This window comes from Papio anubis, chromosome 3 (assembly GCF_008728515.1).
Source record: "Papio anubis isolate 15944 chromosome 3, Panubis1.0, whole genome shotgun sequence".
Taxonomy (NCBI): domain Eukaryota; kingdom Metazoa; phylum Chordata; class Mammalia; order Primates; family Cercopithecidae; genus Papio; species Papio anubis.
The window spans coordinates 50,614,530-50,642,142 of record NC_044978.1 but is presented as its reverse complement, the minus strand read 5'-3'; the positions used below and the strand labels follow the sequence as shown (position 1 = coordinate 50,642,142).

The 27,613-nt window shown below is 37.8% G+C and overlaps 1 long non-coding RNA gene across 1 annotated transcript in view; it reads right to left on the bottom strand.

Annotated features, from left to right (window-relative positions):
* LOC110743335 overlaps window positions 1-27,613 on the bottom strand; it is a 140,885-nt gene that overhangs the window by 58,513 nt on the left and 54,759 nt on the right. The window lies entirely within an intron of this gene.

Below are 27,613 nucleotides of genomic sequence, written 5' to 3'. Positions count from 1 at the left end.
GGAATGTTGTTCTTAATGCATATCCATAGTATTTTCAGGTCAGTAATTACTCTGACTGACAAAGATAATAATGTGTTAACAGATCAGGCCTCCAGTGCTCATAAATTATTCTTTGTCTCTTTCCTCAGGAAGTCAGGGTTCAAGGGATTTGAGATGTTATTGGCCTCAGAGGTTTTTTGATGGCTGGTTCTCTGACTACTAATGCTCCTGGCATGCTTCATTTTCCCCAGTGCTACAAGTTGCAATCAACTCGTGCTGGCAGTTGACATCTTTTAATATTTGTTGCTCTCTTTCTGCCTAGTACTTGTGGCTCTATCTTGACATGAAGCCATTCCTGTTATTGCCATTACTAACTAAAAAGCCCTTGGACTCTAGCTGGGAAGCAGTACCATAAATTGCTTAGAGTTATCCTATTTCCTGCAAACAAAAATCCCGGCAGCTTTAGGCCCATTTTTACTTTATTATTTATATGCCCAGACCATTTATTGCAGGATACGGCCGCTCCCTGAGTTGAAGTAGGGAAATTATTCCATTTCCTATTGTAAATGGTGCAACCCCTGATTCAGCAGCCTAGACAAGAGGCATACTTGGAATGGAAGAATTTGCACATTTGTTGCTGAAAGTACAAATTCATTATCTGTGCCCTGTTCTTCTTTGGCACTTAAGACAGAGTGGGATAAAGAGACAGGTTTTCATATCTCTAGCCATTCGGTCAGGTTATTGCTGGAGAGAGAAAGATGAAGATAGATAGCATGGACAGCACAGATTCATTTTAATGGTCTATTGGTTCCACTTAGTGAAGGCCTATTAATTGCATAACATGCATCTGTATCTGTGTCTTTCAAATAACATTTCTAACCACCTGGGGAACTGCTAAGAAGGCACAGAGGGACATATAAAGAATGGGTGCAATTAGAAAATTATCATCAAGAATGGAGAAAGGTTTGAAGGAGGAGAAGGGGAAGATGCTCCTACTTCAACGCTGTAGGATTTTTTTTTTTTTTTTTTTTTTTTTTTTGGAGATGGAGTCTCAGTTTGTCACCCAGGTTGGAGTGCAGTGGCACGATCTCAGCTCACTGCAAGCTCCGCCTCCTAGGTTCACACCATTCTCCCACCTTAGCCTCCCAAGTAGCTGGGACTACAGGCACCCACCACCCCGCCTGTCTAATTTTTTGTATTTTTAGTAGAAACGGGGTTTCACCGTGTTAGCCAGGATGGTCTGGATCTCCTGACCTCCTGATCCGCCCATCTGGGCCTCCCAAAGTGCTGGGATTACAGGTGTGAGCCACCGCGCCCAGTGAATTTTTTTAATAGAAAAATAATCTGTTTCACTATGAAAGGCTTTATTTGTAAATTGCTACACAAGTAACAGTGGCTAAGGGAAATAAATTCATCAATGAAGGAGAGGGTGTATTGTGAAAAGTAGAAGGTGAGCTGGGAGGTTTCTGATTGACTGAAAAAATTTTCATTTTTCTATTTTGATAAAAATCTGCTATAATTATAGTTTTCATTCCTCTTTATTATTTCCTAGTGAAATTCCATTTTAATGAAATGTGGAAATTAATAACTATTTGGTATGTGTTAACCCTTCCTAGTATCTTGTGTCCACTGAGAGACCCCAAATATCTCCTCTTGCCAGCGATTATGCATCTCTGTGGAAGAGGAAACATCCTATTCTCCCTGTAAGAGAAGCTGCCAACTGGTGGAATACTTGTCATTTCCTGACAGTACCATTCATCTAGCATTTATTATTGCAGTATTATCTCCTGTAACAGACTATAAACTGCTAAAGAACAAAGGGGTTTCTTTAAATATACTATTTTGACATACCTTAGGAAAAAGGAAATAAGTACCTGAAAATTTTTGAAAATATTTAGGTTTATATTTATTTGAGAGAAGAAAATGAGTAGCAACAGATCTTTTCTATTTTTGAGATTTACTATATTTTTCTCTGCTAAAAAAGGCAAAGCATTCAATAGAAGTATCTCTGTTTCTAGAACATTCTCAAGCAGCAGAAACAAGCTGATTAGGAGGTAGTTTTTTGTGATGTGGCCAGTTTGAGGAAGAGGATCAGTGAGGATCAGCCTCTCTCCTCTGGTACAAAGGGACTGAGAAATCACTGAGAGAACCAGAAACCAGCCTCTGACTAACACACTTCTCTCCTTTGGATGATGCTTTGAAAACTAAGTCAACTCTTTGGTTTCTGAATAGAAGCCCAGCAGCAGATAAGCTGCAGTCCAAAAGGCTTGATGGATATGGCACCTATTGGCAGCCAGTTTCATTAAAGAAGGATACCTGGACAGCAAACTTATTTTACCTTAAGTCTAGAGGTGAATATTAAGGGAATAAGTGGTTGGTACCTCTAATCTTGGTCCTTCATATGTCCAATAAGTAAATGAGTCTCTGTTTTAAAACTGTAAGTACTATCAGGAGTAATTAATTCCATTTTCTCTCCTGAGAGTTAAGGCACTATCGTGAGCTAGTTCTGCTACTAACGTGGGTCTTCTTATGAATCCAGAACAAGATTTAATGGTAAAACTGTGGTGATAAGACCCAGGGAGGAAAAGGTCATGGTGTCTTAAGCTCCATCAAAAGCAATTATGAACAGTAACAGGCTATGTCATTCAGGACATCAGTACTAGGGCACAGCACTTAGAATTCAGACTTGAATTGGGTTTGTTAAAAGTATTGCACATAAAGACTTCCACAGTGTCTCTTATAGCTTATACTAAAAAGATTTTGACTAAGCCTAATATACTACCAGCCAGAAACCACCTAATCTTATGCCATAATGTTATTTTGGACCATGGATAACAATCATATATGACTTTATTTTACTTATATAAACAAGCCTAGTGTTTTATAGTTGTTAATTAAAAAGTACTTGTTAAATAAAATGGAATGGAACTAAATAGATCTTCTTTAAGAATCTGAAACTTGGCTGGATGCCGTGGCTCATGGCGATAATTCCAACGTTTTGGGAAGCCAAGGTAGGCATATCGCTTGAGCCCAAGAGTTCGAGACCAGCCTGGGCAACATGGTAAAACCCCATGTCTACTGAAAAATAAATTAATAAAATATATTTTTAAAAACCTACAATTTAGTGTATTTTCCATCATATGACCATGCTTTGGGTGACTTTGTTATGGAGAAATGATACATTCAAAGAGAAAACATATAGACTTTGCCTTCCATCTACTACAAGAGTGATCAAAATTGTTACCTCTGAGGAACAAGTTTTCAAAGGCAGGTTTTCTGTCCTCATATACAAGACATAGTGGAAAATCATAACTCAGTCATGTAATATCATTGATTAAACAAATGTACATCATGGAGACTAAAAGAAACATATTATATGTTAGCAATTTCTGTAATTCCAGCTACTTAAGAGGCTGAGGCAAAGTATTACTTATGCCCAAAAATCTGAGGTTGCAGTGAGCTATAATTGTGCCACTGCACTCCCACCTGGGTGACAGAGTGAGACCCTGTCTCTAAAAAAAAGAAAAAGTGCTATTGGAGTGAGGAGGACAGACAAGACAGCTGACTAGACACAGCCAGGAAGTGTTGCTCCAACCAAAAGAAACCAAATTATCAAATAAACCACCACATTTTAGTAGATCTTTGGAGAGAAAATGTCAAAAGTGGATGGAGAGGCAATGCTGAAGCTGAGGCTGAAGTGGGAGGAAGCTGGGAACCCTGCATGGGGTACCTGAACTCCAGGGCAAGTTTCTGGCCCTGAATGGCTCCTGGGAAAGGGTGAGTGAGGGAACTGAGGGACGGCTCACCCTTACCATGGACCTCTGGGATCCAAGCTATAAGGGGACCCTTTATCCCCCATGGATGTGTGAGCTGGCAGGGGGAATCTCCTTGGGGTACAGGCAGAGATAGGTCTTCAGACATTGTGGAGTCTGGGAGCTTTTGGGCATTGGGCAGCTCCAGCAGAGAGTGGCCATAGACACCCACCCAGGGCTTCTCATCCCCCTCCAGGAGGCACATGCCCTAGTTGTTCTCCAAGCCAGGAGAGAGTGGAGCCTGCTTTGCTGGGGGACTGGGACATGTCTGCTCGGTGATGTCTTCTACCTGGCAGCTCCTCCCAGGGCCCATACCTAGCTGCCCTGCAGGAGTGGGTGGACAGCACAGCCCCCAAAGCCCAGCCTGAGTGCAATGCTGCACCTGAGTACTTTCCCAGTGACCCAGGAGCACATTGGATCCCCCAGTGCAGCTAGAACCTGACTGCGAGCCACAAGGCATCCTGCTGCCCCAGGGCTGCGGCACACAGCTTGGGAGTATGAAGCCAAGATCTGTGGCCAGCACTAGAGCTGTGGAGGAGCCTGCACCCTCAAACCACTGAGAGAGGTGAGATGTGCAGGTTTTCTGGCCAGGGCAGAGTAGGGTGTACCTCCTCTATAGGGCCAGTTTAGAAAGGTTATGGTATATCTCCCTGCAGCAGCTTCTACCTGGCAGGGCCCCACCGCCCAGGAGACCTAACAAAAGAAGTACATATACAGTGCAAATCTTCAGAGGGAGATCCACCAAGGCCCAGGAGTGGATCTGGTGAGGGGACCATCTCTCTATCCCCCACAACCAAAACAGAGCATCCTTGCAAATACAAGGAAATACAAAAGAGCCCCATGGCTGGGTATTAACCTAGCTACCAGCCATTACACTTAACCACCATCTATTGGATCACAACCCAAACTACAACAACAAAAATTATCCTGCTAATATATACACCTGTGAAACCAAGTTCAAGAATTCACCCACACATGGAGATACCACACAGAGCTCTGGCCCTCTGAAAGCATTCATAAATGAAGCCAACTGACTATACTCAACTTTCACTGCAATTAAAAAAAGAACACCAACCCCCTCACCCCCCGCCCCACCACCACCAGATGAGAAGAAAAGAGTCCTGGCAATTCAAAAAGCCAGAATGTCCCCTTACTTCCAAATGAGTACACCAGCTCCCCAGCAATAGTTCTTAACCAGTCTGAAATGACTAAAATGATTGACATAAAGTTCAGATCAATGGCAAGGAAGCCCATCAAGATTCAGGAGAAAGTTAAAACCCAATCCAAGGAATCCAGTAAAATGATCCAAGAGCTGAATGAAAAAAAAAATAGCTGTTTTAAGAATGAACCAAAGTAAACTTCTAGACTGAAAACCTCACCGCAAGAATTTCATAATACAATTGGAAGTATTACTAGCAGAATAAACCAAGCTGAGGTAAGAATCCCAGAGCTTGAAGACTGGTTCCTTAAATCAACTGAGTCAGATAAAAATAAAGAAAAAATAATTTTTAAAAAATGAATAAAACCTCCAAGAAATATGAGATTATGTAAAGAGAACAAATCTACAATTCATTGGCATTCCTGAGAGAGAAGAAAGGATAAACTATATTTAAGGATATAGTCCATGAAAATTTCCCTAATCTCACTAGGCACATTGACAGACAAATCCAAGAAATGCAGAGAACTCCAGCTAGATACTATACAAGGTGGCCAGTCCTAAGTCACATATTCATAAGATTCACCAAGGTCGACACAAAAGACAAAAGCTTAAAGGCACCTAGACAGAGGGGTCAAGCCACATAAAGAGATAACCTCATCAGGCTAGCAGCAGACATGTAAGCAGAAATCGTATAAGTCAGAAGAGACTGGGGGCCTATTTTCAGTATCCTTAAAGAAAAGAAATTCCAACCAAGAATTTCTCCTAAACTTCATAAGTGAAGGAGAAGTAAAATCCTTCTCAAATGAGCAAATCCAGAGGGAATACATTTTAACTAGACCAGTCTTACAAAAAGGTCCTTAAGGGATTGCTAAATATGGAATCAAAAGAATGACACTTGTTACCACAAAAACGCGCCTTAGCACATAGCTCACAGGCACTATAAAGCACCTATACAATCAAGTCTATATAACAACCAGCTAACAATGCAATGACATGATCAAAATCACACATATCAATACTAACCATGAATGTAAATGGACTAAACAACCCACTTAAAAGTCATAGAGTGGCAAACGGGATAAAAAGACAAAACCCAACAATCTGTTGTCTTTAAGACACCCATCTCACATACAGTGACACCCACAGGCTCTAAGTAAAAGGATGGAGAAAGAGCTACCATGCAAAAAAAAAAAAAAGAAAAAAGAGCAGGAGTTGCTATTCCTATATCAGATAAAACAGTCATTACACCAACAAAAATTAAGAAAAGCAATGAAGAACATTACATAATGATAAAGGGTATAATCCAACAAGAAACTTAACTATTCTAAATATATACACACCCAACACTGGGGCACCCAGATTAATAAAATAATTTCTTTTTAACCGATGAAAAGACTTAGACAAGCACACAATAATAGCGGGATACTTCAACACCTCATTGACAACATTACACAGATCATCAAGCCAGAAAACTAACCAAAAATCCCTGGACTTAAACTTGACACTTGAACTGGACCTAAGAGACATCTACAGAACACTCCATCCAACAACCACAGAAGATTCATTCTTCTCATCTGCACATTGGATCCAGATAAAGCAGCGTTAACAGGAAAGTTTATAGCCCTAAACACTTTTATCAAGAAGTAAGTTAGAAAGATTTCAAATTAACTACCGACATTTTTTCCTAAAGTAACTAGGAAAAAAAAGAACAAACAAACCCCAAATCAAGCAGAAGAGAACAAACAACTAAAATTAGAGAGGAGCTTAATGAAATTAAGATGCAAAAATCCATATGAAAGATCAATGAAACTAACAGTTGGTTTCTTGAAAAAATAAACAAGATCAATAAACTGCTAGCTAGATTAACAGATAAAAAAGAGAAGATTCAAATAAGTACTCTCAGAAATTACAAAGATGATATTACCACTAATCCTACAGAAATACAAAATATACAAAAGATCTTCAGAGAATACTGTGAACAATTCTATGCACACAAATTAGAAAATATAGAGGAAATGGGTAAATCTGGGAAACCCACAATATCGCAAGATTGAATCAGGAAGAGGTTAAAACTCTGAATAGACCAATATTGAACTCTGCAACTGAATCAGTAGTAAAATGCCTACCAACTAAAAAAAAAGGCTGGACCAGATGGATTCACAGCCAAATTCTACCAAATGTACAAAGAAAAACTAGTACCAGTCCTACTAAAACTATTCCAAAACGTTGAGGAGGAGGAATTCCTCTCTAATTCATTCTATGAAGCCAGCATCAGCCTAATACCAAATCTGAAAGGGACGTGACAAAGAAAGAAAACATCAGGCTAATATCTCTGATTAACATAGACACAAAAATCTCAACAAAAAAAGCCAAATCTAGTACCACATCTAGTACCACAAAAAAAGCCAAATCTAGTACCACATCAAAATATTAATTCACCACAATCAAGTAAGCTGTATTCCTGGCATGCAAGGTTGGTTCAACATATAGAAATCAATAAATGTGATTCACCACATAAACAGAATTAAAAACAAAAACCATATGATCATCTTAAGAGATGCAGAAAAAGCTTTTGATAAAATCCAACATCATTTTATGATAAAAACCCTGAACTTATTAGGCATTGAAGGAATATACCTCAAAATAATAACAGCAATGTATGACAAACCCACAGCAGTATCATACCGAAAGGACAAAAGCTGGAAGCATTCCTCTTGAGAAACGGAACAAGACAAAGATGCCCATTCTCACTATTCCTCTTCAATATAGTACTGAGGGTGCTGGGCAAAGCAATCAGGCAAGAGAAAGAAATAAAGGCATCAAAATAGGAAAAGAAGAAGTCAAACTATGTCTCTTCATAGATGATATGATTACCTACCTTGAAAACACTAAAGACCCCACCTAAAGTGACTAAAACTGATAAATGACTTTACTGAGGTTTCACAATACAAAATCCATTTACAAAAATCAGTTGCATTTCTGTACACTGATAACATTAAGGCTGAGAGTCAAATCAAGAACCCAATCCCATTCACAATGGCCACAAAGAAAATGAAATACCTAGGGATATAGCTAAGTAAGGAGGTGAAAGATCTCTGCCAGAGAAACTACAAAACATTGCTGAAATAAATTAGAGATGATACAAATAACTGGAAAATTGGAAGAATTGATATTGTAAAAATGATTATACTGCCCAAAGCAATTTACAGACTCAGTAGTGGTCCTATTAAATCACCAACATCATTCCTCACAGAATTAGAAAAAAAAAAATTCTAAAATTATTTAAAATTATTTTGGAACCAAAAAAAGCCTAAATAGCCAAAGAAATTCTAAGCAAAAAGAACAATGCCAGAGACATCAAACTACCTGAATTCAAAGTATAAGGCTACCGTAATCAAAACAAGATAGTACTGGTACATAAACAGACTTACGGAACAAAGTAGAAAACTCAGAAATACAACCACACACCTATAACTATCTGATCTTCTATAAGACCAACAAAAAAAAAGGAATGGGGAAAGGACTCCCTATTCAACAAATGGTGCTGGGATAATTTATTAGGCATATGCAGAAGAATGTAACCAGATCCTTACTTTTCACCATATACAAAAATTAACCAAGAAAGTTTAAATATTTAAATATAAGACCTCAAATTATAAAAATTCTAAAAGAAAACCTAGGAAATACCCTTCTTGACATTGGCTTTGGCAAAGAACTTTTGGCTAAGTCCCTAAAAACAATGATAGCAAAAACAAAAATTGACGAGTGGGGCCTAATTAAACTAAAGAGCTTCTGCACAGCAAAAGAAACCATCAACAGAGTAAACAGACAACCTACAAGATGGAAGAAAATATTTGAAAATATGCATCCAACAGAGATCTAGTATTCAGAATCTATAAGGAATTTCAATAAATCAACAAGCAAAAAGCAAATAACCCCATTTTAAAAATGGGCAAAGGACATGAACAGACACTTGTCAAAAGATAACATACACAAGCAGCCAACAAACATATAAAAAAATTCATTGTCACTAATCATTAGAAAGATACAAGTCAAAACCACAATGAGATATCATCTTATACCAGTCAGAATGGCTACTATTTAAAAGCCAAAACCAACAGATATAGGTGAGACTGCAGAGAAAGGGAAATGCTTATACACGACTGGGGGATATGCAAACTGGTTCAGTCACTATGGAAAGCTGTTTGTAGATTTCTTGAAGAACTTAAAACAGAACTACCATGGGACCTAGTAATCCCAGTAGTGGTTGTATACCCAAAGGAAAATAGAACATTATATCAAAAAGACACATGTACTCATATGTTCATTGCACACTATTCACAATAGGAAAGACATAGACTTAACCTAGGTGCCTATCAATGGTGGACTGAATTTTAAAAACCATGATACAGATATGCCTTAGAATAACACATAGCCATAAAAAAGAATGAAATCATGTCTTTTGCAGCAACAAAGAGGGAGCCATAATCCTAAGTGAATTCATGCAGGAACAGAAAACCAAATACTTTATGTTCTCACTTATAAATAGGACCTACACATTGAGCACACATGGGTAAGCATGGGAACAATAGACCTATGGACTATTAAAAGGGGATGGGTTGAAAAACTACCTGTTGGGTACTATACTTAGTACCTAGGTGCAATATACCCATGTAACAATCCTGCACATGTACCCCTTGTATCAAAAGTAAAAGCTGAAATTTTTAAAAAGAGAGAAATATAATGTGGATTGGTTTAAACAAACCTTCTGAGATATAAATGGCTAAGATTTAGTTTCTTGTCAGTAGGACCCATTACTGATGAACTCATTCACGTATTTTCATCTGCCTGTTCTTAACATAGGAAAATAAATATGAAAGAGGAGTTTTCTATCACCTTTATCTCAAAATCCCAGATTACTCTAGTCATTGGTTGGGGATGGAAGGAGAGAATCCACCTCCAAGTAGCTAAAGACAAGAAAAAAAGGGAAAGAATTGATGTTATTTTAGTATAAAATATAGTCAGGAAAATCTTCATTGGGGAAAAATCAACCAAATCAAAATCTTTGTTTGAGAAAATATAAAATCAACAGATAAAACCAAACCAAACTGAAAAATACTGGAAAGAAAAATCCCTAAGTATCCCATAAGACATTATATCACTTATTACCACTTAATATACTAGGTGACGCAAGGCCAGCTCTACAGTAGCTGAATCATTCTCCTAATGAAAGGCTTTCTTATATTTCCAAGGCATGGAACACATAGAAAATAATATATCTGGAAAGAGTAGTAAATACTTACTGTGCACACAAACAACCTGCAAGGGTTCAAGAAACCCCAAGGCCAATGAAGTGTACATTTCAAAACTATTCTCTCTAGAGAAGTGATCGGCAAATATTTTTTGTAAAGGAACAGAGAGTTAATATTTTATTTCAGTTTGTTCTAAATAGCTCTCTGTCTCAACTATTCAACTTCAATATTTTAGCATGAAAGCAGCTATATACAGATAAATGGCCATGGTTGTGTTCAATAAAACTTTGTTTATAAAAACAGCAAGTGCTAGGGCTTGGTCCACTAGCAATTGTTTGCCAACATTCTCTAGAAGAATGAAATGGTAACTGAGTGAATAGGCTCTGGACTTCATCATCCCCAATACACCACACACACACACACACACACACACACACACACACACACTTCAACCAAGGAAAATCTATATTTATCTCTTCTACATATTTAATTTCCATGTGAGGTTTTGTTTGAGAATAGTTAGTTTAGCAAACATTTATTATAAAATATGTGTTTATTATAATACTAGTATTATTCAACTAAATTCTACTATGTTTCTCAAAATATAAGTCAAGATTCAAGATAGAAACGTACTTGAAAAGAAGTTTCAGCGCTTTTAACGATTGATGAATTTAGAAACATCAATTTAAACAATTGATGAATTTAGAAACAAACTTTCATGGGGTACCTGAATATGGGGAAAGTTTCTGAAAATTTAGGGTGGGAGAGATATCATCAATATGGCTGACTAAAGGCGCCCAAGATTTGCCTCCCCCACAAAGAAGGACCAAAACAGCGAGAAGATAACAATACATTGAATAGAGTGCCAAAGGAGAACGCTAGAATTCAGCAGGAAAGTGACAGGAACCCTCTGAGGCATAAAAACTCAAAATGACAGTATAAAGAGGAAAGAAAATCAAGGGCAAGGATTGGCTCAGAGCCAGGAGTGACCCTCTAGTGCAAGGAAAAGATAAGCAAGAGATCCCCGACAGTGCACATTTCCACCACCAATGTTTGCAATATTAGCTACAGAAGAGCACCTCAGCCCTCACTTGCCCTGAGCTGGTACAGGGAGCTTCTTGAAGTCTATGCAACTGCATTGTCTCAGAGAGAGAATTCATTCTATGTCTCACCAACATATCCTGAGACCCAAGCAGTTGTATAATGACACCATTTTGAGGTCTGAGCAAACAGCAGACTACTTTATGCTCTGGGGTCCAAGAACTCCTGCATTCCCCCACATTCCTGGTGGGCCATGCTGACTTCCCCCCCACATCAGTTCAGAGGGCTTCAGTGTTGTGATATGTACTAAACCCAGCAGTGTGACTGCATCCCTAGCACCTGAACCCACACAGCTCCCTACACCCCAGGGAGCAAATGGTCCAGTACCCCAGGGAGGCTACCCCCAGGGAATACGGAAGCATGAAATCCCCAGAACCTGAACATAACCTGACTGGGGCCACTGCCACTGAAATTGACCCTGCCCCCTCCAGCAACAAGGCCACCACACACCCATGCATACCACCCAGGTGTATAAAACCCAGCCCATCCACGGCATTGACACCACCACAGGCACCCACGTATACCACCCAGAGTCCCATGGACCAGTGCACTCAGCCCATTATCATTGGCACCTGTCCATATCACCCAAGAGCCCAAAAGGGGGCCCACATGGCCCACTGCCACCACTACACCCATATGGCCCACCTGAAGCCCCTAGGACCCATCTGCCCAAGGCCTGCTGCTGTTACCACCAATGACTGCATGCATTTCCTGGGAACCTGAAGACTGTGCATTTGGGACGTCTGCCACCACTGCACATGCCTATATACAACAAGCAGTGGTTTAGGGATCTCATACAGGGCCGACCACACCACAGCCAGTACCCACCCATGCCACCCAGGGGCCTAAGGTCTGGCCTACCCAGTGATCGATTCCCCAGCAGAGCCTCACCACAGCCTCCACAAACAACTGCAGCCTAAGTCACTGAGGAACTACCAGGAACTGATGACATTGATTACAGTAGGAAAAAAAAAAAAAAAGTAACACAGAGACTACACTGCAGGAGCCATACAGAACCAAAGCCAAAATACCCTACACAACTGATACTATAGATACATCTACAGGAAAATGTGTTTCCCTATAAAAGCTACTCTATAAAAATGAAATCAAGTAATCATTAAAAAGTCAGGAAACAACAGATGCTGGAGAGGATGTGGAGAAATAGGAACACTTTTACACTGTTGGTGGAAGTGTAAACTAGTTCAACCATTGTGGAAAAGAGTGTGGTACGGAGGCTGAGATCTGAGAATGGACAGACTGCCTGCTCAAGTGGGTCCCTGACCCCTGAGTAGCCTAACTGGGAGACATCCCCCACTAGGTGCAGACTGACACCTCACACCTCACATAGTGGGGTACACCCCTGAGATGAAGCTTCCAGAGCAAGAATCAGACAGCAGCACTCACTGTTCAGCAATATTCTATCTTCTGCAGCATCTGCTGCTGATACCCAGGCAAACAGGATCTGGAGTGGACCTCAAGCAATCTCCAACAGACCTACAGCTGAGGGTCCTGACTGTTAGAAGGAAAACTAACAAACAGAAAGGACACCCACACCAAAACCCCATCAGTACGTCACCAGCATCAAAGACCAAAGGCAGATAAAACCACAAAGATGGGGAAAAAGCAGGGCAGAAAAGCTGGAAATTCAAAAAATCAGAGTGCATCTTCCCCTCCAAAGGAATGCAGCTCATCACCAGCAATGGATCAAAGCTGGACGGAGAATGACTTTGACGAGTTGAGAGGAGAAGGCTTCAGTCGATCAAACTTCTCAGAGCTAAAGGAGGAACTACGTACCCAGCACAAAGAAACTAAAAATCTTGAAAAAAGAATGGAAGAAGGGATAATTAGAATAATCAATGCAGAGAAGGCCATGAATGAACTGACAGAGATAAAAACCATGACACAAGAAATACATGAAAAATGCACAAGCTTCAGTAACCAACTCGATCAACTGGAAGAAAGAGTATCAATGATTGAAGATCAAATGAATGAAATGAAGCAAGAAGAGAAGTCTAGAGAAAAAAAAAGGAAAAAGAAATGAACAAAGCCTCCAAGAAATATGGGATTATGTGAAAAGACCAAATCTACGTCTGATTGGTGTGCCTGAAAGTGAGGGGGAAAATGGAACCAAGTCGGAAAACACTCTTCAGGATATCATCCAGGAGAATTTCCCCACCTAGTAAGGCAGGCCAACATTCAAATTCAGGAAATACAAAGAACTCCACAAAGATACTCCTCGAGAAGAGCAACTCCAAGACACATAATTGTCACATTCACCAAAGTTGAAATGAAGGAAAAAATGTTAAGGGCAGCCAGAGAGAAAGGTCGGGTTACCCACAAAGGGAAGCCCATCAGACTAACAGCAGATCTCTCAGCAGAAACTCTACAAGCCAGAAGAGAGTGGGGGCCAATATTCAACATTCTTAAAGAAAAGAATTTTCAACGCCAGAATTCTCATATCTCAGCCTCCCGAGTAGCTGGGACTACAGGTGCCCGCCACTGCGCCCGGCTAATTTTTTCTATTTTTAGTAGAGACGGGGTTTCACCATGGTCTCGATCTCCTGACCTTGTGATCCACCCGCCTCGGCCTCCCAAAGTGCTGGGATTACACGCGTGAGCCACCGCGCCCGGCCTCAACATTCTTAAAGAAAAGAATTTTAAACCCAGAATTTCATATCCAGCCAAACTAACTTTCATAAGTGAAGGAGAAATAAAATCCTTTACAGACAAGCAAATGCTTAGAGATTTTGTCACCACTAGGCCTGCCCTACAAGAGATCCTGAAGGAAGCACTAAACATGGAAAGGAACAACCATTAAGAGCCATTGCAAAAACATGCCAAAATGTAAAGACCATCAAGGATAAGAAGAAACTGCATCAACTAACGAGCAAAATAACCAGCTAATACCACAATGACAGGATCAAGTTAACACATAACAATATTAACCTTAAATGTAAATGGACTAAATGCTCCAATTAAAAGACACAGACTGGAAAATTGGATAAAGAGTCAAGACCCATCAGTTTGCTGTATTCAGGAGACCCATCTCACATGCAGAGACACACATAGGCTCAAAATAAAGGGATGGAGGAAGATCTATCAAGCAAATGGAGAACAAAAAAAAGCAAGGGTTGCAATCCTATTCTCAGATAAAAACAGACTTTAAATCATCAAAGATCAAAAGAGACAAAGAAGGCCATTACATAATGGTAAAGGGATCAATTCAACAGGAAGATCTAACTATCCTAAATATATATGCACCCAATACAGGAGCACCCAGATTCAGAAAGCAAGTCCTTAGAGACTTACAAAGAGACTTAGACTCCCATACAATAATAATAGGAGACTTCAACACCCCACTGTCAACATTAGACAGATCAACGAGACAGAAAGTTAACAGGGATATCCAGGAATTGAACTCAACTCTGCACCAAGTGGACCTAATAGACATCTACAGAACTCCCAACCCCAAATCAACAGAATATACATTCTTTTCAGCACCTCATTGCACCTATTCCAAAATTGACCACATAATTGGAAGTAAAGCACTCCTCAGCAAATGTACAAGAACACAAATTATAACAAACTGTCTCTCAGACCACAGTGCAATCAAACAGGAACTCAGAACTAAGAAAATCAATCAAAACCACTCAACTACATGGAAACTGAACAACCTGCTCCTGAATGACTACTGGGCACATAACGAAATGAAGGCAGAAATAAAGATGTTCTTTGAAACCAATGAGAACAAAGATACAACATACCAGAATCTCTGGGACACATTTAAAGCAGTGTGTAGAGGGAAATTTATAGCACTAAATGCCCACAAGAGAAAGTTGGAAGGATCTAAAATTGACACCCTAACATCCCAATTAAGAGAACTAGAGAAGCAAGAGCAAACACATTCAAAAGACAGCAGAAGGCAAGAAATGACTAAGATCAGAGCAGAACTGAAGGAGATAGAGACACAAAAAACCCTCCAAAAAATCAATGAATCCAGGAGTTGGTTTTTTGAAAAGATCAACAAAATTGATAGACCATTAGCAAGACTAATAAAGAAGAAAAGAGAGAAGAATCAAATAGACACAATAAAAAATGATAAAGGGGATATCACCACCGACCCCACAGAAATACAAACTACCAACAGAGAATACTATAAACACCTCTACACAAATAAACTAGAAAACCTAGAAGAAATGGAAAATTTCCAGGACACTTACACTCTCCCAAGACTAAACCAGGAAGAAGTTGAATCCCTGAATAGACCAATAACAGGCTCTGAAATTGAGGCAATAATTAATAGCCTACCAACTAAAAAAGTCCAGGACCAGACTGATTCACAGCCGAATTCTACCAGAGGTACAAGGAGGAGTTGGTACCATTCCTTCTGAAACTATTCCAATCAATAGAAAAAGATGGAATCCTCCCTAACTCATTTTATGAGGCCAACATCATCCTGATACCAAAGCCTGGCAGAGACACAACAAAAAAAGAGAATTTTAGACCAATAGAGATTTCATCCCTGATGAACATCGATGCAAAAATCCTCAATAAAATACTGGCAAACCAAATCCAGCAGCACATCAAAAAGCTTATCCACCATGATCAAGTGGGCTTCATCCCTGGGGTGCAAGGCTGGTTCAACATATGCAAATCAATAAAGCAGTCCATCATATAAACAGAACCAAAGACAAAAACCACATGATTATGTCAATAGATGGAGAAAAGGCCTTTGACAAAATTCAACAGCCCTTCATGCTAAAAACTCTTAATAAACTCAGTATTGATGGAATGTATCTCAAAATAATAAGAGCTACTTATGACAAACCCACAGCCAATATCATACTGAATGGGCAAAAACTGGAAGCCTTCCCTTTGAAAACTAGCACAAGACAGGGATGCCCTCTCTCACCACTCCTATTTAACATAGTGTTGGAAGTTCTGCCTAGGGCAATCAGGCAAGAGAAAGAAATAAAGGGTATTCAGTTAGGAAAATAAGAAGTCAAACTGTCCCTGTTTGCAGATGACACGATTGTATATTTAGAAAACCCCATCATCTCAGCCCAAAATCTCCTTAAGCTGATAGCAACTTCAGCAAAGTCTCAGGATACAAAATTAATATGCAAAAATCACAAGCATTCTTATACACCAGTAACAGACAAACAGAGATCCAAATCATGAATGAACTTCCATTCACAATTTCTTCAAAGAGAATAAAATACCTAGGAATCCAACTTACAAGGGATGTAAAGGACCTCTTCAAGGAGAACTACAAACCACTGCTCAGTGAGATAAAAGAGGACACAAACAAATGGAAGAACATACCATGCTCATGGATAGGAAGAATCAATATTGTGAAAATGGCCATACTGCCCAAGGTTATTTATAGATTCAGTGCCATCCCCATCAAACTACCAATGAGTTTCTTCACAGAATTGGAAAAAACTGCTTTAAAGTTCATATGGAACAAAAAAAGACCCCACATTGCCAAGACAATCCTAAGTCAAAAGAACAAAGCTGGAGGCATCATGCTACCTGACTTCAAACTATACTACAAGGCTACAGTAACCAAAACAGCATGGTACCTGTACCAAAACAGAGATATAGACCAATGGAACAGAACAGAGCCCTCAGAAATAATACCACACATCTACAGCCATCTGATCTTTGACAAACCTGACAAAAGCAAGAAATGGGGAAAGGATTCCCTATTTAATAAATGGTGCTGGGAAAATTGGTTAGCCATAAGTAGAAAGCTGAAACTGGATCCTTTCCTTACTCCTTATACGAAAATTAATTCAAGATGGATTAGAGACTTAAATGTTAGACCTAATACCATAAAAACCCTAGAAGAAAACCTAGGTAATATTATTCAGGACATAGGCATGCACAAGGACTTCATGTCTAAAACACCAAAAGCAATGGCAACAAAAGCCAAAATTGACAAATGGGATCTAATTAAACTAAAGAGCTTCTGCACAGCAAAAGAAACTACCATCAGAGTGAACAGGCAACCTATACAATGGGAGAAAATTTTTGCAATCTACTCATCTGACAAAGGGCTAATATCCGGAACCTACAAAGAACTCAAACAAATTTATGAGAAAAAAACAAACAACGCCATCAAAAAGTGGGCAAAAGATATGAATAGATATTTCTCAAAAGAAGACATGCATATAGCCAACAGACACATGAAAAAGTGCTTGTCATCACTGGCCATCAGAGAAATGCAAATCAAAACCACAATGAGATACCATCTCACACCAGTAAGAATGGTAATCATTAAAAAGTCAGGAAACAACAGGTGCTGGAGAGGATGTAGAGAAATAGGAACCCTTTTACACTGTTGGTGGGATTGTAAACTGGTTCAACCATTATGGAAAATAGTATGGCGATTCATCAAGGATCTAGAACTAGAAATACCATATGATCCAGCCATCCCATTACTGGGTATATACCCAAAGGATTATAAATCATGCTGCTATAAAGACACATGCACATGTATGTTTATTGTGGCACTATTCACAACAGCAAAGACTTGGAATCAACCCAAATGTCCATCAGTGATAGACTGGATTAAGAAAATGTGGCACATATACACCATGGAATACTATACAGCCATAAAAAAGGATGAGTTCATGTCCTTTGTAGGGACATGGATGCAGCTGGAAACCATCATTCTCAGCTAACTATCGCAAGAACAGAAAACCAAACACCTCATGTTCTCACTCATAGGTGGGAATTGAACAATGAGATCACTTGGACTCTGGTAGGGGAACATCACACACCAGGGCCTATCATGGGGAGGGGGCCGGGGGGAGGGATTGCATTGGGAGTTATACCTGATGTAAATGACGAGTTGATGGGTGCTGACGAGTTGATGGGAGCAGCACACCAACATGGCACAAGTATGCATATGTAACAAACCTGCAAGTTGTGCACATGTACCCTAGAACTTAAAGTATAACAAAAAAAAAAGGAAGAAAAAAAAAAAGAAAGAAAGAAAAGAGTGTGATAATTCCTCAAGGATCTAGAACTAGAAATGCCATTTGACCCAGCAATCCCGTTACTGGGTATATACCCAAGGATTATAAAACATTCTACTAAAAAGACACTGCACGCGTATGTTTATTGTGGCACTGTTCAGAATAGCAAAGACTTGGAACCAACCCAAATGTCCATCAATGATAGACTGGAGAAAGAAAATGTGGCACATATACACCATGGAATGCTATGCAGCCATAAAAAAGGATGAGTTCATGTCCTTTGCAGGGACATGGATGAAGCTGGAAGCCATCATTCTCAGCAAACTAACCGAAGAACAGAAAACCAAACACTACATGTTCTCACTCATAAGTGGGAGTTGAACAATAAAAACACATGGACACAGGGAGGGAAACATCACATACCAGGGCCTGTCAAGGGGTAGGGGGCAAGCAGAAGGATAACATTAGGAGAAATACCTAATATAGGTGACAGGTTGATGGATGCAGCAATCCACGATGGCACATGTATACCTATGTAACAAACCTGAACGTTCTGTACATGTACCCAGAACTTAAAGTATAATTTTAAAAAAATGTAATCAGTGACTGTTACACCAGATGTGTATACATTGACATGAAAAAACAAGAAACATGAAAAAGTAAGGAAACACAACACCCCAATGGAACACAATAATTCTTCAGTAAAAGATCCTAAATTACAGGAAATCTATGCAGTGCCTAAAAATAATTCAAAATAATAATTTTAAGAAATCTCAGCAAGATACAAGATAACACAGATAGACAATATGAAGAAATTAGAAAAACAAATCATGATCTGAATGAGAAATTTACCAACAGGATAAATATCATAAAAAAGAACCAAACACAAATTCTGGAACTGAAGGAAACAATGAATGACATAAAAATATAATTGCAAGCTTCAACAATATAACAGATCAAGCAGAACAAATAATTTCTGAACTTGAAGAGGTCTTTTGAAATAACTCAGTCAGACAAAGAAGAAAAGAACTTAAAGGATGAAAAAGTCAGTGTGACATATGGGGCACCATCAGGAAAACAAATATTTGAATTTGGGGAATCCAGAAGAAGAGATGGGAAAAGACGTGGAAAACTTATTTAGTAAAATAACAGCTGAAAACTTCCCAAGTCCTGTAAGACATATAGACATTTAGATACAGAAAGGTCAAAGGTCTTCAAATACATTCCACCCAAAAAGGTCCTCTCTGAGGCACACTATAAGAAAACTGTCAAAAGTCAAAGACAAAGGAAGAATTCTAAAAATTCTGCCAAGCAAAAGAAATACTGCCAAGTCACATATGAGGGAATCTCCATCAGACTAACAGCACATTTTTTATTAGAAACTTTACATACCAGGACAGAAGGAGATAATATATTCAAAGTGCTGAAAAAATAATTGTGAGCCAAAAATACTATATCCAGCAGAGCAGTCCCACAGAAATGAAGGAGAAATAAAGTATTTCCCAGATAGGCAAAAACTGAGAGAATTCATCACAGCTAGACTAGTACTACAGGAAATACTTAAAGGAGTTCTACATCTGGAAGCAAAAGGACAATCAACCATCTACCATCACTAAAACACACAAAAGTATAAAACTTACTAATAGGGCACATGCACAAATAAGAAATAAAAAAGAATCAAACATTATCAGCACAGAAAAACACCAAACTGCAAAGATAATAAGTGAGGAAGAAAGGAAAAAATTATATGCAAGACAATCAGAAACCATCTAACAAAATAGCAGGACTAATTCCACACACAAAATGACAACCTTGAAGGTAAATGATTTGAATTCCCCAATTAAAAGATATAGACTGAATGAATGAATTTTAAGAAAAGAAAAAAAAACAAGATCCATCTATCTGCTACCTACAAGAAACTCACTTGATCTGTAGATAAACAAGCTGAAAGGGAAAGGATGGAAAATGATATTCCATGTGAAAAAAAAACCAAAAGTATGAAGAAAAGCAAGCATATATCACATAAAATAGACTTTAAGTCAAAAACATAAAAAGAAACAAAGAAAGTCATTCTATGATAAAGAGATCTATTCAGCAAGAGGATAAAACAAGAGAAAATATATATGCACCCAATACTACCCAAATATCAAATATTATTAGAGCTTAAGAATGAGATAGACTCCAATACAATAATAGCTGAGGCCTTCAATATCTCAGCTTCAGCATTGAACAGATCACCTAGAGAAAAAAACAACAAAGAAACATTGGACTCAAATTGTGCTATAGACCAAATGGACCTAACAGCCATTTACAAAAAATTTCATCCAACGGCTGCAGAATATACATTTTCTCATCAGTACATGGAACATTCTCCAGGATATGTTAGGCCACAAAACAAATTTCAACAAATACAAAATTTGAAATCACATCAAGTATCTTCTCAGACCACAGTGGAAAAAAACTAGAAATCAATAACAAAAGGAACACTGGAAACCATACAAATTCATAAAAGTTAAACAATATGCTCCTGAATGATCTTTGGATCAATGAAGAAAAAAAGTCTTGAAACAGACAAAAATGGAAATACATCATACCAAAACCTATGGAATTAAAAACATTACTAAGAGGGAAGTTTATAGTAATAAATGCCCACATCAAAAAAGTAGACAGATTTCAAATAAACAACCTAATGATGCACTGTACCTCAAAAAACTGGAACAATAAGAACTTATACCCCAAATTAGTAGAGGGAAATAAATAATAAAGGCCAGCACAAAACTAAGCAGAACAGAGACTTTAAAAACAGCACAAAAGGTCAATGAAATGAAAAGTTGGTGTCTTGAAAAGATAAACACAATCAACAAATCATTAACGAAACTCAGAAAAAAAAGAGAGAAGACCCAAATAAATAAAATCAGAAACGAAAAGGAAACTTTATAACTGATAGTAGAGAAACACAAAGGATCATTGAGACTATTATGAACAGTTATACACCAACCATGTAGAAAACCTTAAAAAATGGATAAATTCCTTGACACACATAACCTACCAAGATCGAACCAGGAAGAAATACAAAACCTGAATGGACCAATAATGAGTAATGAGATTGAATTAGTTATAATAAATCCTCCAGCAAAAGAAAGCCCATGATCAAATGGCGTTACTTGCAAAATTCTAACAAATTTCTAATGATGAACTAATACCAATTCTCCTCAAACTACCCCAAAAAATTGAAGATAAAGGAATTCTTACTAACTCATCCTACAAGGCCAGCATTACCCTGATACAAAAATCAGACAAAAATACAATAAAAAAAGAAAACAGAACAATATCCCTCATGAATATAGTTTCAAAACTCTTCATTAGATACTAGCAAGCCAAAGCCAACAGCACATCAAAAACATAATACACCAAATCAAGTGAGATTTATCCCAGGAATGCAAGGATAGTTCAACATATGCAAATCAGTAAATGTGATACATGACATCAATGTAATGGAAATAAACCATATAATCATCTCAATAAATGAAGAGAAAGCATTTGATAAAATTCAAACCACTTTCATGATAAAAACTCTCAACCAATTAAGCATACAAGAAATATACCTCAACACATGAAGACTTTAAATGACAAATCCAGAAATAACATCACACTGAATGGGGAAAAAGCTGAAAGACTGTTCGCTAAGAATTGGAACAAAACAAGGGATGTCCACTTTTACCACTTTTATTCAACAGAATACTGGAAGTTTTAACCAAAGAAATTAGTCAAGAGAATAAAATTAAAGGAATCCAAATTGATAAAAAAAAGGAGTTAAATTGTTCTTTGCACATAACATGATCTTATATATAGAAAAACCTAAAGACTTCATGAAAAAATTCTTAAAACTAATAAGCAAATTCAGTGAAGTTGTAGAATACAAAAACAACATACAAAAGTCAGTAGCAATTTTAGACACCAATAATGAACTAGCTGAAACAGAAATCAAGAAAGTGATTCCATTTATAATAGCTATAAAAATTAATATACCTAGGAATAAATGTAACCAAAGAGGTAAAAGCTATCCGCAATGAAAACTACACTGATTTAAGAAAGTAAAGAGGACACACACAAAAATGTAACGACATTCCATACTCATGAACTGAAATAATTAATATTGTTAAAATGATTACACTACCCAAAGCAATCTACAAATTTAGTGTAATTCCTAATAAAACATCAGTGTCAGAAATAGAAAAAGCAATCCTAATGTTTGTATAGAACGACAAGAAAAAAACCATGAATAGACAAAGGAATGCTAAACAAAAAGAACAAAACTGAAGACGTTGCACTATCTGACAGTGTGAAACTACCTTACAAATTCATATTAACCAAAAAAGCATGATGAAACATGTAAAAGCAGACATATAGAACAATGAAACAGAATAGTTACCCCCAGACATAAATTTATGTGTTTACAGTCAGCTAAATTTTTACAAAGATTCCAAGAGCATACATTGGGATAGTCTCTTCAATAAATGGTGTTGGGACAATAGAATATCCATATGCAGAAGAAGAAAACTAGATCCCTATTCCTCACTATTAAAATGGATTAAAGACTTAAATATAAGACCCAAAACTATAAAACTAGTAGAAAAAATCATGTATAAACACTTCAGGACATTGGTCTAGGCAAAGATTTTATGGCTAAGACCTCAAAAGCACAGGCAACAAAATCAGAAATAAACAAATGGGACTATAACAAACTAAAAAGCTTCCGCACAGCAAAAGAAAACAAAAAGTGAAGACACAATCTGTAGAATGAGAGAAAATATCTGCAAACTATTTATGTAACAAGGAACTAATATCCGGAATATATTTTTAAAAGCTCAACACTACTAATCATCAAGGAAATGCAAGACAAAACCACAGTGAGATACTATCTCATCTCTTTGGAAAAAAAAAACACACATTTTTCCTCTGCTTTCACACCACAACAATCATATCACAGATGAAGACTTCTGTGACAAAATGTGTGGGGAATTGGAAGGGGAGCAATTCACCAAGTGCACAATCAGTTCGGTGTAGATATCAGATGGGTGTCCTGCAATTCAATTCCAACACTATCTACCTGGAGATAATGTCAGATCCCACAGGTTGTGGGCTCAGTCCCAAAAACTGTCCTACCCCCTTCAGAAACCAGTTGCAACTCCAGGCCTCCAGAACTTCTGATGAAAGGGGTTTAGATTGGGGTTCCCATGACCCCCTCTTTGGGTTTGATTAATTTGCTAGAGTGGCTCACAAAATTCAGGGAAACACTCACTTACATTTAACAGTTTATCATAAAGGATATTGATATGGTTTGGCTCTGTGTCCCCACCCAAATCTCATGTCAAATTGTAATTCCCAGTGTTTGAAGAAAGGCCTGTTGGGAGGTGATTGAATCATGGGGATGGACTTCCCCCTTGCTGTTCTCATAATAGAGTTCTCATGAGATCTTTTTGTTTGAAAGTGTATAGCACTTCCCCCTTTGTTCTGTCTCTCTCCTGCTGGCCATGTGAAGATGTGTCTACTTCCCCTTCACCTTCCGCCATGATTGTAAGTTTTCTGAGGCCTCCTCAGAAGTAGAAGCCTGTAGAAGCCCACAGAACCATGGGCCAATTAAACCTCTTTCCTTTGTAAATTACCCAGTCTCAGGTATGTCTTTATAGTAGTGCAAGAACAGACTAATACAGATATTATAAGGCAAGGTATGTGAGAAGAAGCATGGAGATCCCATGTCCTTCCTGGATGTACCACCCTGTGGTAATCTTCATGTGTTCAGTTATCAGAAAGCTCCCCCAAATCCTGTCTTCTTGCACCTTTTACGGTGACTTCATAGGATAGGCATGATTGACAATCATGTAGAAATGTGACTGACCATAAAAGGTATGATCTAAATGCAGCAAGTCCTGTCTTTACAGATTCTTCTTGGCCTCTCTGTGCAGTGTTTCTTACTCCCAAGTTTGGGGCAGGACCCTGTCTTAAATGAGGGTCTTATCATCCACAATTAAATACAGTCCTAAGATTCTGCTTCATTACAACAAAAAAAATTGGTAACAAGGGATATGGGAGTTATAAGCAAAAAACCATGGACAAATATATATATATATTTTTGTCAACTTCTCTTGAACTGGGTTTAAGTTGGGGTTCCCATGACCCCCTCTTTGGGTTTGATTAATTTGCTAGAGTAGCTCACAAAACTCATGGAAACACTTACTTACATTTACCAATCTATTTATATATAAACATATATAAATAATATCATATTACCCCAGGTAGACAAGCTATTATCAAAAAGGCAAAAAATAAGAATTCCTGGTAAGGATGCAGAGAAACGAGAACTCTTGAACACCATTAGCACCAATTAAACTACTACAGTCATTATGGACAATGGTATGTAGGTTTCTGCAAAAACTAAAAATACCATTTGATAAAGCAATCTCACTACTGGGTATTTATCAAAGAAAAGGAAATCAGTGTGTCAAAGGGATACCTGTACCTCCATGTTTATTGCAGCACTATTTACAATAGCAAAGATATGGAATCAATCTAAATGTCCATCAGGGGATGAATGAATAAAGAAAATGTGGTATATATTCACAATGGAAGACTATTCAACCATTAAAATAATGAAATCCTGTCATTTGTGGCAACAAAGATGAGCCTGGAGGACATTATGTTAAGTGAAATAAGAAAGGCACAAAAAGATAAATACCATGTGTTCTCACTCATGTATGGGAGCTAAAAAATATAGCTCATAGAAGTATTATGAGCTATATTTATTATTATAGTATTATTATCCTCTGTTATCATTAGGGGATGAAAAGGGTGGCAGGAGAGGAAGATAGGAAGAGACTAGTTAACATGTACAAAGTTACAGCTACATGGGAGGAATAAGTTCTAGTGTTATTTAACACTCTAGAGTGAATACGGTTAACAATAATTTAGTGTATATTTTCAAAAAACTAGAAGAGAGAATATTGAATGTTCACAACTCAAACAAATGATCAATATTCTAAGTGATGGATATGATAATTGCCCTGATTTGATCCTTACACATTGTATGCACTGTATGCCATAAATATACAAAATCAGTACATGTCAACTAAAAATAAAAGGAAAAAAATTTAGGGTGAGATGAGTAGATATATGGCACTTTTAGCTAATTAATACCTAGACTTCTTTAAAGAGCTTCCTTGCTATTCCCAGGGAAAGCTTCAAGTAGACTTCTCTTCCTTACCTAGTTTGCTAATAGTTTTCAAACTTCAGTTACATACGATTTACTTAGGAATGATTACAGAAAATACATAATCCAATGACTTTCATTTCAAAGGTCTGGGGTTAGGCCCAAGGATCAGCAGTTTTAACAAATATTCCAAGTTAGTGTACCACACTTTGAGAAACATCACTGTACAATGAACTAATAATATAAACTTCCTGTATTGACAAGAGGGTCTTGCCCTTATGAAAGTTGGAAAAAATAGGATAATAGTATATTTTTTAGACCCGCATTCTCTGTATTGCGATTTTTTTCAAAGACGTGTTTGCCCTAGGGGTCTGAAGAATATTTTAACTCCTTTGTTGTTCTATTCACTGGTGTTTACTGATGTGTACTCCTAAAGGAAATGTTTTTAAAATGTACAGAAACACAACTACACACAGATACGATCTATATTTTAAAGTAAGACTTGGTTTTAGACCTTTCTCAGATGTGTTTAGGGAGTTCAGTTCATATCCAGTTCTAAAAGCATCAACCCTCAGTGGACACCAGCGTTGTTGTCAGCCAAGCTGAAATCATTGTACAAGGACATTATTTTCAGCAAGTTCCAGACTTCATTCAAAAGAGAAAAAAATGTTTCTTATACTTTGTCTTCAAAAACAGTAGCTGCTGTAACTTCGAAGGGGAAAAAAATCACTGGAACCAGAAGTATTGATATCTGATTTAAAATGCAAAAAACAAAAAAGGAATACAAGAGAAAAGGAGCAAAATATGTTCAGTGTGCCAAATGCAAGCATAGTAATAATCTGTAAGTGTTTAGAAGATATAATGACTATTTCCTTAGGAGGAAGAGTCATCATTTAGTTGAGTGCAGGGTGCTAGGACAAGGAGAAACGGGTCCTGATTTCTGTGTAATTTTCTATCAAACTCAAAGTTGCTGATTACATAGTTTCAGCCATTTTTGAAAAATGTGTTTTGGCACACACAAGTAAAGCTCTTAACTAATCCAGGACTGCTGATGTGAATGCAGCAAGAATTTATTTACAATTAGGCCTAACAGTCCCAAAGGTAAAGCCATTTTTTAAAGTCTTTAAGAAACTTACCTCTGCAAAAATTCTACTTTCCCCTCCCTGAAGGGTGTCAACTTGGGATAGGTGAATCAAATAATAAATTTGCTGAGTAGCACAAATATTAGCGAAGACTTTGCAGCTCTCATGATTTCTGCTACCTTTTAAAAGCTTACAAGTTCTATGCTTCCCTTTCAGTAAGCTATGTTAACCAAGAAACCCAGGAAAACATAAACGCTTGCTGGTATGAAAGATAATTTATAATTCCAGAGTAAAAAATGCTATTTATCTACTGTCATCATCATGCCTCATCTGCATTCATATTTTAATGCTGATTGAAAATATTGCTTGCTTCTTTCATTGTAGTTTCCTCCCCGAGATATATTTTCTCAGAAAGGTCACTTCCACACTACTATATTTCTGAGACTACATCTTTCTACCCTGCCAGGATATTTTTTTTCCTTATTACGTTACCACATTATGTTTCATAAATTTTTTTTAAAAAACTGATTTTAAGTCGTTTGTAGTGTAGTCAAGTGTTTGTCTAAGGATATTTCCATGCAATATCCTTTTTTGAGTTTGGTCTACAGAGCAGAACCATCAGTATCACCTAGAAGAAATGCACAGTCTCAGGATTCATCCCAGATCTGCAGAATAAGAATCTTCATTTTCACAAGATCCCACAGTGATTTATGTATACTTTAAACTCAGAGAAGTAGAAGGTTTTACAAGGTCAAGGGCTATGGGGAGGAGCCCCCATCTAGCCCAACTCCTCCTAGGATTCTGTGTCTGCCACGCCTTAAAAGATTGTTCTCTACAGATTCAGTGGTGGATCTGCCAGAGATATTTCTCCTGTGTTTTCTTTAGTGGGAAGAGTAGCAGGGTATCATTTAGCACTCTGTCACTCTGTCCATGGCAAGTCCCATAGACAGTAACATTCTGAAGAGAACCAACTAACTCTTCTTTACCATTATATCTCTACTGCTAGAAAGCAGTGACTGGCATATAATAGTTGTT